Raw genomic sequence first — 9166 nt, 5'->3', positions numbered from 1 at the left:
TCAGGGCAGGGGGGCAGAGCCCCACATTGAGCCCCACCTTTTTAGCAAAAAATAATAACAAAAAAATGTCTATATATATATATTTTGTTTAAATGCCTTCCTCACCATCTTAAATAAGCATGCCCCATTCAAGAAATTTAGAACCAGGAACAGATATAGCCCTTGGTTCTCTCCAGACCTGACTGCCCTTAACCAACACAAAAACATCCTATGGCGTTCTGCATTAGCATCGAACAGCCCCCGTGATATGCAACTTTTCAGGGAAGCTAGAAACCAATATACACAGGCAGTTAGAAAAGCCAAGGCTAGCTTTTTCAAGCAGAAATTTGCTTCCTGCAACACAAACTCAAAAAAGTTCTGGGACACTGTAAAGTCCATGGAGAATAAGAACACCTCCTCCCAGCTGCCCACTGCACTGAGGACAGGAAACACTGTCACCACCGATAAATCCACTATAATTGAGAATTTCAATAAGCATTTTTCTACGGCTGGCCATGCTTTCCACCTGGCTACCCCTACCCCGGTCAACAGCACTGCACCCCCCACAGCAACTCGCCCAAGCCTTCCCCATTTCACCTTCTCCCAAATCCAGTCAGCTGATGTTCTGAAAGAGCTGCAAAATCTGGACCCCTACAAATCAGCCGGGCAAGACAATCTGGACCCTTTCTTTCTAAAATGATCTGCCAAAATTGTTGCAACCCCTATTACTAGCCTGTTCAACCTCTCTTTCGTGTCGTCTGAGATTCCCAAAGATTGGAAAGCAGCTGCAGTCATCCCCCTCTTCAAAGGGGGGGCCACTCTTGACCCAAACTGCTACAGACCTATATCTATCCTACACTGCCTTTCTAAGGTCTTCGAAAGCCAAGTCAACAAACAGATTACCGACCATTTCGAATCCCACCATACCTTCTACGCTATGCAATCTGGTTTCAGAGCTGGTCATGGGTGCACCTCAGCCACGCTCAAGGTCCTAAACGATATCCTAACCGCCATCGAAAAGAAACAATACTGTGCAGCCGTATTCATTGACCTGGCCAAGGCTTTCGACTCTGTCAATCACCACATCCTCATCGGCAGACTCGATAGCCTTGGTTTCTCAAATGATTGCCTCGCCTGGTTCACCAACTACTTCTCTGATAGAGTACAGTGTGTCAAATCGGAGGGCCTGTTGTCCGGGCCTCTGGCAGTCTCTATGGGGGTGCCACAGTGTTCAATTCTTGGACCGACTCTCTTCTCTGTATACATCAATGATGTCGCTCTTGCTGCTGGTGAGTCTCTGATCCACCTCTACGCAGACGACACCATTCTGTATACTTCTGGCCCTTCTTTGGACACTGTGTTAACAACCCTCCAGACGAGTTTCAATGCCATACAACTCTCCTTCCGTGGCCTCCAATTGCTCTTAAATACAAGTAAAACTAAATGCATGCTCTTCAACCGATCGCTGCCTGCACCTATCCGCCCGTCCAACAGCACTACTCTGGACGGTTCTGACTTAGAATATGTGGACAACTACAAATACCTAGGTGTCTGGTTAGACTGTAAACTCTCCTTCCAGACTCACATCAAACATCTCCAATCCAAAGTTAAATCTAGAATTGGCTTCCTATTTCGCTGCAAAGCATCCTTCACTCATGCTGCCAAACATACCCTTGTAAAACTGACTATCCTACCGATCCTCGACTTCGGCGATGTCATTTACAAAATAGCCTCCAATACCCTACTCAATAAATTGGATGCAGTCCATCACAGTGCCATCCGTTTTGTCACCAAAGCCCCATATACTACCCACCACTGCGACCTGTACACTCTCGTCGGCTGGCCCTCGCTTCATACTCGTCGCCAAACACACTGGCTCCAGGTCATCTACAAGACTCTGCTAGGTAAAGTCCCCCCTTATCTCAGCTCACTGGTCACCATAGCAGCACCCACCTGTAGCACGCGCTCCAGCAGGTATATCTCTCTGGTCACCCCCAAAACCAATTCTTCCTTTGGCCGCCTCTCCTTCCAGTTCTCTGCTGCCAATGACTGGAATGAACTACAAAAATCTCTGAAACTGGAAACACTTATCTCCCTCACTAGCTTTAAGCACCAGCTGTCAGAGCATCTCACAGATAACTGCACCTGTACATAGCCCATCTATAATTTAGCCCAAACAACTACCTCTCCCCCTACTGTATTTATTTATTTATTTAGCTCCTTTGTACCCCATTATTTCTATCTTTACTTTGCACATTCTTCCACTGCAAATCTACCATTCCAGTGTCTTACTTGCTATATTGTATTTACTTCGCCACCATGGCCTTCTTTTGCCTTTACCTCCCTTATCTCACCTCATTTGCTCACATTGTATATACTTGTTTTTTTTCTACTGTATTATTGAATGTATGTTTGTTTTACTCCATGTGTAACTCTGTGTTGTTGTATGTGTCAAACTGCTTTGCTTTATCTTGGCCAGGTCGCAATTGTAAATGTAAATGAGAACTTGTTCTCAACTTGCCTACCTGGTTAAATAAAGGTGAAATAAAATAAATAAAAATATGAAGAGAAATAATGAAGAGAAATTATAGATAAAACATATTGGTGCTCATCGGCCATTGGACATAACACAACAAGTTGGAAATCGCAAATTCAACGAATGGTTTGGAAGGAATCAGTAACAATGGCTGTGTGATTCCAAATTCGGGATTAAGGGGATCTTTTCCAAGTTTAAAGTGATAAACATTCAACATTGGCCATGCTGTCAAAACAACTGTTAACTCGGAGGACCGCCGCGCCACCTTCCTGTTCAAGTGACCCGAGCACAACGATGTGAGTCCAAAAATGTATTGTATAAATTACGTAATATGCCAGGGAGATATGTATACTGTAGCTAAGAAAGTAATACTAAGTGTATGTTGTCTAGTAAGATGTTAGTAGCCCATGTGCCTCACCCTAATAATTTGGTCTATTACACCTCTTAATTTCACCTACAAAGCTGAATAAAATATTAATATTTTCTCCAAACTATTTGAGGGTGTGCGCACATGCGACTATTTCGTGTTGAGCAGTTAACAAATAAATAGGTACTCCAATATGCTAAATTTAGAGTTATAAATGTAACTTTAGTTGTTCTACAAACGTCGGTATATATGGTTGGATTTTTAATGCATTGTAAGGCTGCATGATGAGACTCTAATGATGATTTGAAGAAAGGTGCTTGAAAGGCATGAGCTCTGCTTTGTTTTTTGAGCATGCTGTACATACTCCAATAGTCTCTAATTCACAATTTGACAAGCACTTGATAATGCCTCGAATTTCATGGCGGGATAACCCTTTGTGGCCGTAATGCATATCTAAGAAAAGACATGCCTTTTGCGGCCTGGAGTGCTGCATTGTGCTGCATATCCCTGAGTCTGCTGCACAAGAGTCTCTGACTCACACCACTCTCTGTCATGTGATCGGGTCGTTCTCACAGGCTACAGTCATGGCCAAAAGTTTTGAGAATGACACAAATATAAATTTTCACAAAGTCTGCTGCTTCAGTGTCTTTAGATATTTTTGTCAGATGTTACTATGGAATACCGAAGTATAATTACAAGCATTTCATAAGTGTCAAAGGCTTTTATTGACAATTACATGAAGATGATGCAAAGAGTCAATATTTGCAGTGTTGACCCTTCTTTTTCAAGACCTCTGCAATCCGCCCTGGCATGCTGTCAATTAACTTCTGGGCCACATCCTGACTGATGCCAGTCCATTCTTGCATAATCAATGCTTGGAGTTTGTCAGAATTTGTGGGTTTATGTTTGTCCACCTGCCTCTTGAGGATTGACCACAAGTTCCCAATGGGATTAAGGTCTGGGGAGTTTCCTGGCCATGGACCCAAAATATCGATGTTTTGTTCCACGAGCCACTTAGTTATCACTTTTGCCTTATGGCAAGGTGCTCCATCATGCTGGAAAAGGCATTGTTCGTCACCAAACTGTTCCTGGGTGGTTGGGAGAAGTTGCTCTCGGAGGATGTGTTGGTACCATTCTTTATTCATGGCTGTGTTCTTAGGGAAAATTGTGAGTGAGCCCACTCCCTTGGCTGAGAAGCAACCCCACACATGAATGGTCTCAGGATGATTTACTGTTGGCATGACACAGGACTGATGGTAGCGCTCTCCTTGTCTTCTCCGGACAAGCTTTTTTCTGGACGCCCCAAACAATCGGAAAGGGGATTCATCAGAGAAAATGACTTTACCCCAGTCCTCAGCAGTCCAATCCCTGTACCTTTTGCAGAATATCAGTCTGTCCCTGATGTTTTTCCTGGAGAGAAGTGGCTTCTTTGCTGCCCTTCTTGACACCAGGCCATCCTCCAAAAGTATTCGCCTCACTGTGTGTGCAGATGCACTCACACCTGCCTGCTGCCATTCCTGAGCAAGCTCTGTACTGGTGGTGCCCCGATCCCGCAGCTGAATCAACTTTAGGAGATGGTTCTGGCGCTTGCTGGACTTTCTTGGGCGCCCTGAAGCCTTCTTCACAACAATTGAACCACTCTCCTTGAAGTTCTTGATGATCCGATAAATGGTTGATTTAGGTGCAATCTTACTGGCAGCAATATCCTTGCCTGTAAAGCCCTTTTTGTGCAAAGGAATGATGAAGGCACGTGTTTCCTTGCAGGTAACCATTGTTGACAGAGGAAGAACAATGATTCCAAGCCCCACCCTCCTTTTGAAGCTTCCAGTCTGTTATTCGAACTCAATCAGCATGACAGAGTGATCTCCAGCCTTGTTCTCGTCAACACTCACACCTGTGTTAACGAGAGAATCACTGACATGATGTCAGCTGGTCCTTTTGTGGCAGGGCTGAAATGCAGTGGAAATGTTTTTGGGGGATTCAGTTCATTTCCATGGCAAAGAGGGACTTTGCAATTAATTGCAATTCATCTGATCACTCTACATAACATTCTGGAGTATATGCAAATTATCTCCCCAAACTTGAAACTGACGCGCTGCTTATGTATGCCAGTTAGGCTCTACACCCCTTGTAAAGCGGATTAATATGCTTAATTTTAAATAGTTATTTGGCCACTTTCGTTGTGATACAAAACTTATTAAAACAAACTAGGCTGATAGGCTAGGCTACATGAGGTGTGCAACTATGATTTGAAAAAGTCGCAAAAAAGGCATTGTTTCATACGCTGGGCATCATTCACAAGTGATAATATATAATTCACAAGTGATAGGCTAATATTGTCACCCATCAGACTATTCTTGATTTAATCTTGTCTTTACATATACTAAATACTGTGTGTGACATTTGTTTTGATTTAGAATGGACTATTATCATGCACCTTGATGGGTTCTGACTTATAAACTTGAAAATATGAAATATCCTTATTCATGTCACTGAGGGAGAGAGAATGGAATGCAGAACATTTACATTCTGTCAGAACAACACTCTAGTCTATTGTTAGACATCAGGTATCCTATGGAAAGGCGAAAGGCAACAGTCTGGTACAAGTTAATAGAACAGCTGTGAGTTGGGGAGAAGTGAGGAATTTGGGCCGAGGTCAGTTCTGTCTTATGCAGCTGTGTGACCCAGTGGGTGAATAAACTTGGTTTGAGCTTTAATAATCGTCTGTGGGTTTTTACTCTGTTTAGTTAGTACCTAACAACCTGTATCGAAACAGGGGCAGCGGAGAAAATACATGTCGTCTATGCACTTAAATAGTGAATGGAGGACTCTTTGCCCTGTGGTTTATTTTCATGCCAACCAGGTAGGCTATATTCCAGTTGTAAATATAAGCAATGTGCTTAATATTAGGAAAGTTGAGAAATAAATATCATATGCCTAGCATTTAGAAAGCTGATGGGATCCTCATCTTTTTATTAGCGGCCATCACTCTGTTTTTGTCTCGCAATTTCATAGCCTGTAGAAATGTTGCGCAACATGAGATCATTGGCTCTAATACATTTTTTGATTAGGTTTTCGAATACATTTGCATTGATGTCAGAGTGATTAGAGGGACAATAGAGTGCTGAGTACCAGGCAGTTAGCAAGTTTGGTAGGCTACTAATGACCAGCAGCAGCATCAGAGCAGTGACTAAACTGTCACATGGAATTTAACTGCCTTCATGGTATGGCAGTAACTCCCCGGTATGGCAGTAATACGGTCATCGCAACAGCCCTAGCTGGGACTCCATTGGGCTATCTGCCTAGAAAACAAACTACAATAGCCTGAGGTCACTGCAAAGAACACTGCTAAAAACAACAGAACATGCATTAGTTCATACCAAAAATAAACTCATATCTCTTCATTTTATTTCACTGTAATGGGATTTTATTCAGAGGCACACACGTTATCAGCTAATCATTTTGACCTCTAATAATATGCTGTTTATAAGATTCCTAGGCACAAGCAGGTGTTGTTTCCAGAAGGAAAGTTTGGTGCCTCTGCCGAAGGCCTAGATCTGTCATTGTTTTAAAATACTCTTAATTTCCCCTCTGGTCACAAAGACAGCATGACACAGGCTGGCTGGGGGAATTCCATGTACTGCAAACACGGAGAAAATGACCAAGTGAACAGTCACCACCTCAGACAGACTGTGAAAGAGATGCGCCCAATTTGCTGAGAAAGTCATGTTTCACGCACAGTTCAGGTATCATATAATAGCTGAACAAAAGTTGGAATGTCGTGCCCAGTTTGAACAATCCCTTACTCCTAGACACTTCCAAGGTCCCCTTGATGATCTAATACTGGTTGGTTGGTGTGTGTGCTGTGTTCATGTTCATGAAATCTCATTGTAAAACCACCCTCTTTTCCAGCTTCTGCGCAGGGAAGATGAACCTCCTCATGACATCATCGAGTTCCTCCAGAGCCAGCTGAGCATGGAGAACTGTGACATCATCAGTGTCCAACCACACCACCCACTTCAAGGCCCGGTACAGGTCCAGCAGAACATCACTCAGGACCTGGGAAAGATAGGAGAGAAACAAGGGAGAACGATAGGGGTGAGAGAGACAAATAAGGAGAGAGAAAGCCACGAGAGAGAGACATATTAGAGGGATGTATGCAAAACTGAACAGGAGTAATCTCATAGAGCCATAATGAGTGGTGTAGGTAGGTGACCTCTGCTCCTGGGAGCAGAAGGAAGACACAGGTCTTCAGCCATCAGCCGTTTCTCCTCTAACACCAGGTTTGAGGTCATGTCTGGTCTACCTACCTGAGATTTCACATGGACTCTGTGTGTCATTACCTTCACAGCAGCTGCACACAGCTACAGCAATGAACAAAATGACAGGACCTTGAGAAAAGCCTGAGAAACTTAAAAAGGTCCAATACAGCCGTTTAAAAAAAATCTCAATATCAAATAACTTCTGGGTAACAATTAAGTACCTTAATGTGATTGTTATCAATTAAAATGGTCAAAAAGACACAAAAAAAAAATCTTAGCAAAGAGCAAATTTTCAAGAAAGAATTTTGCCAAGACTGTCTGGGAGGGGTCTGAGTGGGGAGGTGAGAACTGAACTAGTTGTTATTGGCAGAGAGGTTTGAAACTCTTAAAAGTCTATAAAGGGTGCGTAACATAAATTCAGTCTGGGTATCTACTCCGATTTCAGAGCACTCTTGTCTGCGTGTGCCCGAGCACAGAATAATTGATACATTTACAAACGCGCAACACCCGTTCAATATGACTGGTGTCCATAAACGTTGGGGGAAAAAACTAATTTTATTATTTCCAGCAGCACAGTTAGTCACCAACACTCTAGTCTAGATAATATGAAAACAGCCTAACCACCTCTGCCAGTGTGAGTTTTACAGTGTATCTGGAAGTAGCTAGCAGATCAACCCTACTCCTCTGCCAGAGCATCCATTGTGTGCACTCTGAATCCTCCGAGAGTGAAACACTCTGAATTTACCAATGGACAATCTGACAATGCTCTGAATTTACGAAAGCCCAGAGCGCACTTTGTGCGCACTCTGGCACTCCAGAGTGAATTTATGAACACACCCTAAGTAATTTACCACCTGGTGATGTCACAAGGCAAGCCAAAACTCCATCCCACCAAAACAGGCTGAATTTTCAGGTGGTCTTTTCAAACAGCTCTTACACTAAAAGGGCCTTATCATAATTTTCACAATTTCACAGTATTATTCCAATCTCAGTGTAGAAATGTAAATAAAACTCAGAAAACTCATGTTTATGACTGCACTGGGGCTGTAAAAATGGGAAAAGTTGTGTTGAAAAAAGCAATTGCAGATTTGAAGGTTAAGTGTAAACGTTCTTCCACCTATAGGTTACACCGCAAGGACCATGACCCATTCTTGAATGACCATAACATTGTTTGAAGGAAACCAACTAGGGTTGCTAAAACCAATCCCAATCATTGACCAATCTATAAATCAAGAGGGTGAAAGTTAACTGGCCCTCAGTTCAGACTGTGTTGACCCTTAGCAACACATCTGTGTCCAGTCCAGGTCCTAGACAGTCACAACATTTAGCTGTTCTTTGTATTCTGTTCTTTTACTATCTGTTTGGACAGAGCACGTTATCCAAGTTGAGCATGGAATTTCCCCAGATAACATGGTTGTTACAGGGCAAGTACAAGTCCAAAACAGGAAGTCTTTACCAGGTCTCCTTCCTGTTCTTGGTGAAAATCTGCTAGCAGCCTGTAATCACACTGTGGAGCACAGTGACACTAACAAGATTAATGAACCAATTGTTTCAAAGAACAGGCTCTGAACAGATTGTTGAACACCCTTAGTGTTTTCAGTTCACACTACTTGTGTTTCAGTAGGCTGGCCAGTGTAGAGCACCAGAGATGATAATATGGACATTCCTTCCTTCCTCCACAGATAGGGTTCCTCTAGAGTCCCTATATCATTTTCAAAGATGCCCAGATTTGGTGTACACATTCTGAGGCCCTGGCTACACAGGGCCTGTTCTTTATATGGCATCTCTGAACTTTTGGCCTTCGGGTCTATTGACACCAGGGCGATATTAAGATAGTATCGCCTATCGACAATGTTTGACAGCCATCGATGATGGTAAGGACATCGTGATGTGACAGACTATGGTTTAACCTATTTGAACACAGTAGCCTAAAGAATGGAGTCTGGCAGCACACAGCAGGGCAGCACATGAGTGACACTTCAAATAATCTTAATATTCCTATTTCAATAAATAGCCTGTGCA

Source organism: Salvelinus alpinus, chromosome 15 (genome assembly GCF_045679555.1).
Source record: "Salvelinus alpinus chromosome 15, SLU_Salpinus.1, whole genome shotgun sequence".
In the NCBI taxonomy this organism is placed as follows: domain Eukaryota; kingdom Metazoa; phylum Chordata; class Actinopteri; order Salmoniformes; family Salmonidae; genus Salvelinus; species Salvelinus alpinus.
This window is presented reverse-complemented; position numbering follows the sequence as displayed.